The sequence below is a fragment of the Bombyx mandarina genome, chromosome 21 (genome assembly GCF_030267445.1).
Source record: "Bombyx mandarina strain Sakado chromosome 21, ASM3026744v2".
Taxonomy (NCBI): domain Eukaryota; kingdom Metazoa; phylum Arthropoda; class Insecta; order Lepidoptera; family Bombycidae; genus Bombyx; species Bombyx mandarina.
Genome location: NC_143227.1, coordinates 7,999,201 through 8,008,007, shown reverse-complemented (window position 1 = coordinate 8,008,007; position 8,807 = coordinate 7,999,201). Strand labels below are relative to the sequence as shown.

The 8,807-nt window shown below is 36.2% G+C and overlaps 1 long non-coding RNA gene across 1 annotated transcript; it reads right to left on the bottom strand.

Annotated features, from left to right (window-relative positions):
- Positions 1 to 2,222: 2,222 nt before the first annotated feature.
- On the bottom strand, positions 2,223 to 3,435 carry LOC149500456 (uncharacterized). The gene is made up of 2 exons (XR_016324900.1): positions 3,279 to 3,435; positions 2,223 to 2,969 (listed from the first exon to the last, which is right to left on the bottom strand). It is a non-coding gene; the product is annotated as an uncharacterized LOC149500456 (long non-coding RNA).
- Positions 3,436 to 8,807: the final 5,372 nt, after the last annotated feature.

Below are 8,807 nucleotides of genomic sequence, written 5' to 3'. Positions count from 1 at the left end.
AATCCGACGTTTTGAAGGGAGTCAAAATCATGTTCAAAGATTCCGTCACATACTAACATACTAACATACATACGCCTGAAGCTAATAAAAGCGTATTAAAAAGCATGAGGTATGAGGTTTAATTTGCAGAATGACTGAGGCATCCTTCAGATTGGAGTGCATTGTTGTCTTATGACAAGAAAAGGTAATGCGATGATATTTTTCCAAGTCGGCTCACAATTCACCCTACCACGAATAAATTATGAACGATGCCACTCACTTATGATAGCTTTGGTAGTCGTGATGGCCTACTGGTGGTAGGACCTCTTGGGAGTCCACACGGGTAGGTACCACCACCCCGCCTATTTCCGCCGTAAAGCAGTAATGCTTTTCGGTTCGAGGGGTGGGGTAGCCGTTGTAACTATACTGAGACCTTAGAACTTATATCTCGAGGTGGGGGGCGCATTTACATTGTGGATGTCTATGGGCTCCAGTAACCACTTAACATCAGGTGGGCTGTGAGCTCGTCCACCCATCTAAGCAATAAAAAAAAAGAAAAAAAGTCGGTAGACTAACATCTTATTTTTAACAAAAAAAGATGTGTGGTGTCGTGGGACACCGGGTAGGAACGAAGTTCCTTATTATAAAAATATTAATTTTAAGTTCTATTGGAGGTATAAAGAAAATAAAACTGGAGGTTTCGCAACAACCCACGATCATTCGGTAACGTGCGGACTTATTGTAGTACACTTCATTCACGGTTGTTTGCATAAGAGTTAAGTAGTGTATTGCGCAAACGAACGCTCTGAGATCGTGGTCAATGAATGATAAAAAAATATGTTATTTTTGGTACGTTATTACAATTTGGTATATAACTTAACACATTACTAATAAAAATCTTACGTTACGGACGTTTTTTCCCGGTTAGGGTACCCCTCCGCATTGTCCCATAAGGAACTTCGTTCCAGTAAAGAATAAATTAATTTTAAGAATTCACTTCTAAAATACATCAAGATTTACATTATGAGTTCATTAGTTAATAATTGATACGCGTTTTGGTATTACCGAAAATGCATTAGTAGGTAATTTTTTAAACGTGAAACACGCAAAAAATCACGTAGAATGATAAATAAAGTTAACAGCGTGTTTAGGTTGATATTAATACATCACGGTCGTGGGGAATCAATTTATCAAGCGGACAGGGGACGTAGATACTGTCTCCTGCTGAAATTACTTGTAACCTCAACGAGGCCTCCATCCATCTTGCTACTATTTACCAATCGCTTGTTAAAGACACGTGTTCGAACTTCAACCCGAATTTTACGTTTGTGAATAAAATCATTTGTGTCTGAACATTTGCGTTAGTATTGATTAATCGTTACAAAAAAGATCTTAAGTGTTGAAGCAAGCATACACAGGTGCTAAAATTTCGAATGCAGATATAATTTTTTGCTAAGAAAATGCACACTTAGCACGTGTTTACGAACAACTACCACGATAACATAGTGCTATAAAAATAGGGCCAGCCAAATTAGATATTTTCGAAATGATTGCTAGTAGAGCATATTATTATATATACGCTCGCAGGGATAAGTGCCAGCATTCCCCTAAGTACCACTGCGAAGCAGTAATGCATTCGAGCTTGAAAGGTAAGGTAGCCGATCTTTAATATAATTTAAGCCACAGCACGTATTTGGTATATTCGGTTGATAAAGATTTCCAACAACCGCTGCTTGTGGCAAATACTTGACATTTTTTGACCTGAAATGAACTCCATCGAACACCTGTGGGGGGCAAATAGATATGGATAGCCCATAATTTTCAGAGAGAAGCCACATACATTCCAATGCAAGCCCTGGAGTATTTCGCCTACTGAGTTTCTCGCCGAATGTTCTCAGTGGGTCGCGCTCCCAATCCGGTGGTAGATTCTGCGAAGCACTGCTCTTGCTAGGGCCAGTGTTAGCAATACTTCCTATTTGAGCCCCGTGAGCTCACCTACACGTCAAGGAGAAGCTGAAATAGCCTCTCAAGGCTATCAGCGTAGGTAAGAAAAAAAGGAGTGTATCCCACCCACACCTGGTGGCGCACTGTGGCAGCGTAGATAATGACCACCGCGCTAACCTGGCCTGAAGTAAATCGAGTACATAAATTTAGCCTGATATTTACGTATTTAAGATTCAGTAATTAGGGGAAAGTGGGGGATATACGAACACCTAAGGGAAAACTTAAATAAAACAATGGAATTTAATCACAGATTTTTTTAATTTTTTTTATTATAAAGTTTACTTATCTGTCTAACTTATTCACTAATCATCATTTATATTTTTTTAATAAATTGCAACAATATGAAAAAAAAACAAAACCCTTAGTGTTCGGCTTTGCGCGACAACAGTCGGGTAAATACGAACACCAAGTGGGGTGATTACGAACTAACATTATTAACGACATAGATCACACCTCATTTAAAACCCAACGATGTTGACTGTCCGTCAGTACAACTCTCGTGAGCCCATCTTTTGCACACATAGCATACAATCTAGTCTTCAACGGGAGGATCAATATATTTATCTCTACAAAAAATACAAAAGTAGTCTTTATTTTCTTTTTCGGCTTTTTCTTTTTTTTTTCGTATTTTGACTAGAGTCACTAAAGTCTTTTTTTATATTGTTCAAATTCTTTAATAATCTTTCATACTTCTTGCTTGAAGGTGTTCTCTCATTACATTTCAGTCTTTTTATTTGGGTTCCTTTTTTGCCATCTTTCCGTTTTCTTCTTGATTTCTTACGTTTCCTGATTGTCTGTAAATAAAGGTTTTCATCCAGACTATGGCTGTATTAACAGATCTTTCATTAGATGGTCAAAATTAGTGGTTTTTGAAACATTATATGTTTACGCAGGGAGAGTTTTTTGGTTTTAACATCGTCTATAGCCTTTTTGAGATCTTCTAAACTTTACTTCAGTTCGGTCTTTCTTTTGTAAGTACAAGGCATCTGTAATAATATTTAAAAAAAAGTTGAACGGGGTACCAATAAACGGGAATGGGGTAACGGCGAATGTTCGAGATTGCCCGACATGAAGTGTTCGTCTTTACCCCGCGGAATCGAAAATAATTAAAAGTCAAAAAACAATTTTGGTTAAATTTATTTTTCCTCCTACATCATTATCATTTAGCTGTGTAATATGTGATTATTCCACTATGTAAAAGCTGAATTATTATTGCAGATAGAAATAAAGTTACATCAACTTGAATTTACCAAAAAATTACATCTAAAACATACAAAATATTGAAAAATGCATACCTTTTTAAGTACGTGTGTCCGCGTCTCCCGTATTATTGACTGGCATCAGTGGTGGCGTGATCTCCGAAATGGCGGCAAATAAAATTAGGATATATCTTTCTAACATATTAGAACCATTGAATTCGGCATTACCCAGCGTTCGCGTTTCCCCCACTTTCGCCTACCAGATGCACCATAAGTACATTCCTCGACTCTAACAATAATAAAATACAATTGACAAATTTTGCAAGCTGATATGAAAATCTGATAACTGATCCTGATAGTCTAAGATTCAAACTCGCTTTTCCTTATAAATATTCATATTATAAATAGCTCTAGATAATTTAAAAAGCATCTTGATTCACATTAAGCAGGTTGTTAATGTGGCCACAAACCAAATATAAACATCTTCCTTTACTGAAAGTCGATCCTTTGAAAGTATATCAGTAATAATAATAATAACAATAAAGTCTTGAAAAAACAAAGACTCGCTATACTTTGCTTAAATCAGAAAAATTAAAGTGACACAGCCTAAAAACTTAAGATCGCATAATACAAAGGTAATTAAGAATATTTTCTCTTGCTTTTTATTCATGAAATAACTCGTAGGAAACAGAGAAATTCTAAGCAAAAACTTTGGACTTTAATTAGCGGGGTGAAAAGTTCAGCCCTCGGCATAAACTGTGCTTACGCTTACGCAATGCGCAATAAGTAAAGTTTCACAAGTACTTTTGATTGTTGAATCGCGTCAAGAGGCTGTGATTGGCTAAATGTTTTAACACTTCGATTTGCACTTATTTATTAAATATTAAATACCATGTATATATAATAACGCAGTTAAAAGTTTATTAAGCTAAAAACGTAGTACATTTAGGTGATTGGTGACAGTATTATTTAGACGGAAGCTCATCAATAAAACTATTTAAGCTAATGATTCATGTGCTCTAATCGGATGTGATGTTTCCATTTTTTAATAAAAACTTACAATAATAATAAAATAATATAAAACTAATTAATAATACTATAAACTAAATAATAAAATAATATAAAAATATAAAATCATTAAAAATTCATTTTTAATGAACACAAATGTTTTATATTTTGTTGCTTCCATTATGTATGATATATAATATTGGTTGTTTGGTTCCATTATGTATAATTTTCAATAAAATAATTAATTCGCTGAACTGATTTTTAACAAAGTTGATTGTAGCTACTTTAAAAATTGGTTCAATATTTTCTACGTTAAAATATAGGTACAAAACCAGTAAGCCTCCTGTGTTGTGCCTAAAATTAGTATTTCTGTTCATTGACCTAGTTCGACGTTAACTAATTTTGTCGCCGTATGTAATGACGCAGGTAGGGCGTATTAGCTATCATCTTAGACGTTCGCTCACAGCCTGATACGATAGTCAATGGGCCTTTAATAGAGGGGTGAGACCGGGTCAAATGAGAATTAAAGGGAAATGAGGCCTTGCTACCCGTGCGGATATTGTTAGGTAGGATAGTTTCGCTTTTTCTGAAGGATCTTCACGAAAATTTTCTGAGTAAACTACGTCGTGAGGATGCTCGATAAGAAAAAAGGAAAGGTTTCATTCACGTTGTAGTCCGCTTATGTTTTCGTAGGATGCGGATTGCGAAATATAAACAAGATCCGGGATATTGCCACAGCATTTTTTCCTCTTTAAAATAAGCAAAATCTATTAGTTTGAATGTCAGAGAAACCGAATTTTAATTTGTTTAAGGCATCATTATAAAAATATTGAATCAAATACCTCGTTGTTTAGGAGAATTGCATATGCGTGCACTTTAAAAATAAATTATCCTAAATAAAACAACAGGGAGATGGCATTACGAATATTACGGTGCACTTTTTTTTATTGCTTAGATGGGTGGACGAGCTCACAGCCCACCTGGTGTTAAGCGGTTACTGGAGCCCAAAGACATCTAAAAAGTAAATGCGCCACCCACCTTGAGATATAAGTTGTAAGGTCTCAAGTATAGTTACAACGGCTGCCCCACCCTTCAAACCGAAAAGTATTACTGCTTCACGGCAGAAATAGGCGGGGTGGTGGACCCGTGCGGACTCACAAGAGGTCCTACCACCAGTAAAACACACTTCTTGTCTAACGCAAAAGGGCGATACATTAGTACTCATCAAATGGTATAGTGTGTGTATAGACCAAGCCATAGTGGAGGCAAAGGCAGGGGCAGTTTTGTGGAAATGCAGAGAGGATTAAAGTAGGTGTTTCTATGCTTAAAAGCGTTTGCAACGAACGTTTAAGATGCGAATTGAAAAAGTTGCATGCAGCTGGTGATTTATGTCGACTCACTCTCGATTGTGTCGATGGTAAATTATATAAAAAATACAAGCGCGGGAGTTTAAATTTTTTTTTTTTATAATTAGGCAAACAAATAAATTGTAGTCGATATCGCCAACATTAAAGGGCTTCTAATGTCGCAATTGTGAAGACTATAATTATATTCAAAGAGGTATACAGTATACACTGTACTATGGATATACAGTATGTTATATATATTAATGATGTGTCTAGAGACATACTTATCGAAAATTATTATTGAATAAATGAAATTGATTCCATTTCTTATAGATTTGTAATCGATACTCAATTGCTTGCTCAAATGACGATGGTTATTTTTAATTAATTCAGTATTGTTTAAACAAGTACCGATCTGTGGAGTTTGCACCACTGAATCGGAAACGGGTGCGAGGTCAAGCGAAGTTAAGAGCAAACTGGACCGGTACTCTGTAATAATAGTATTTGCTTTGTTAAAGTTTTCATCGCGTTTTAATTTTCTGGTGCTAGTTAAAAAAAACATGAATATCATATTTTCCTCGTCGGACATAAAATATGACATAATTTATGAACTTATATTTTACTGGTGGTAGGAACTCTTGTGAGTCCGCACGGGTAGGTACCACCACCCCGCCTATTTCGGCAGTGAAGCAGTAATGCGTTTCGGTTTCAAGGGTGGGGCAGCCGTTTTAGCTATAATTGAGACCTTAGAACTTATATCTCAAGGTGGGTGGCGCATTTACGTCACAGATGTCTAAGGGCTCCAGTAACCACTTAGCACCAGGTAGGCTGTGAGTTCGTTCACCCATCTAAGCAATAAAAAAAAGTAGATATTTTGAAATACATTCTAATTCTCCGAATTGTTTATGACTCGTTGGCGCAGTAATTAATGCCCTTGACAGGTCGCTACGGCCAAACATTCGTTCGACAAACAAGTCTGCAGGCTCCAGGTGTTTATCCAATATTAAAGTATTGATTTCAACGTATTTGAACATGTTTAATACCAATCGCCATCTATACATATAAATAAAATTGGAGTGTCTGTTTGTAATATTGAAATAGCCTCTTTTTACTACATGCATATGAATATATATATGGTATATAAGTATACACCAAAATAACATTTTTTACAATTTTTGTCTGTCTGTCTGTTTGTTCCGACTAATCTCTGGAACGGCTGGACCGATTTTGACGGGACTTTCACTGATAGGTAGATGATATAAGGAGTAACTTAGGCTTTACTTTTTTAGACTAGCTTCGCCCCGCGGCGTCACCTGCGGTACGACAATAACCGCGAGTAACATCGCGGGACTCAGCTATGAATAATAAAATTTAATGTTTCCGAAGCGAAGCTAGGATGGGTCGCTAGTAGTAAATATAATCTTAGTTTGAGCTAGATGACAGTATGAGTTGGTCTGCAATTAACTATCTATTTTGTTTATTTAATGTCTCATCCACATAGTCATGCACTCCCTCATAAGAATATATTATAGTATTCGTATAATATAATATAGATATAATAGAGATTGTTTTTATTAACAAAAATTTTTTGATCGAAGAACTCTTTCGTCATAACATTATTTAGGATATCTTATAATATCGAATTATATAATAATAATAATATTATCAAAGCATAAGTTCATTTAACAGAATGTTATATGGAATTTTTATATTTATTTATTTATTTAATGTATTAGCATTTAAATTTTACAACACATGAAAAACCTTTTTGTTTGACCACTTCAATGGTATTTGGTCCCGACATTCATTCCTTTGAGTCAAAAATTTATCAGCATTTCACAACTGAGAAGTCGAAATGCTTTGTCATGGCAGTTCCAACTGCCAGGAACAAGGACTTACAAATTACATACATGTACAACAACATTCCTAAGCCGGAAGGTGCTTCAATGCAGAAATAGACTGCACCGTATCATTTCCATGGGAAATTACCCATTTACTTAGGCTTATCTTTTTTTCTTTTTTTTTTTATTGCTTAGATCGGTGGACGAGCTCACAGCCCACCTGATGTTAAGTGGTTACTGGAGCCCATGGACATCTACAACGTAAATGCGCCACCCACCTTGAAATATAAATTCTAAGATCTCAGTATAGTTACAACGGCTGCCCCACCCTTCAAACCGAAACGCATCACTGCTTCACGGCAGAAATAGGCAGGGCGGTGGTACCCACCCGCGAGGACTCACAAGAGGTCCTACCATCTTACCTTTTTCTTAAAACCTTAAATTCTTTAAATTAGTCTTATTATAATGGTGTTGGAGACCTCTTCTCAGTATTCCGTGGACCGCGCATCGTATTAACGTTTCGACCCTGAAAAAGCTGAACATCAAGATCTTCAACAGTCCAAATATAAATCCTCAAGTTCTTTGGGCACGTCACTCGTGATGAGGACTCCATTGAGCGGTTGGTGGTGCAAGGGAAAGTCGAGGGCAAAAGGTCTCGCGGACGATCTCCAAAATGATGGACCGACCTCATAAAATCTGTGACCAACATAAATGATTGTTCTCACTCTGCGAAACTCTGTGCCACATGGCGTCGCATCGCGAGAGCATCGGGGTTCGCAGGATTCGACTGATACATGACCACGACCACTTTGTCAAGAGTGTACGAGAAGAAGATTTTATCTATACATATAAAAATGAATTGCTGTTCGTTAGTTTCGCTAAAACTCAAGAACGGCTGGACCGATATGGCTAATTTTGGTCTTGAATTATTCGTAGAAGTCCAGAGAAGGTTTAAAACGTAGATAAATATGAAAATTCTCGGAATTAAATAAAGCTTAGGTATTTTATTTATCGATTGAGGCACTACGAAGTCTGCCGGGTCAGCTAGTATCTCATAATTATAAGAGCTCTTAAATAACTAAGACAGCTATCCGCTTGGTGCGTGTTAGGCCTTAGATGTCTTTCTTGTCAGACTTAATGGTAGCGGAATAAACTCCAGCTAAGAGAGAACAAGTTTTAATTTGATTAGTTCTTACATCTTAACTTGTAACAAGCGGTAGTTACAAAGTTTTTCTAGTTACCAAAGCTGTTTATGTTAACAAGTTTTGATGTCATTAACATGGCTCCAAATGATTTTCGTTTAATTTTGACGGTATGTTTTAATTTTTACGCTACGTAACAACATATTACCAATACCAATACCGATTAGCAAGTAGTTCAATGCAATATTTCTATATATTTCAATTAAGAAGGTTTCCTAAATCTTCAAG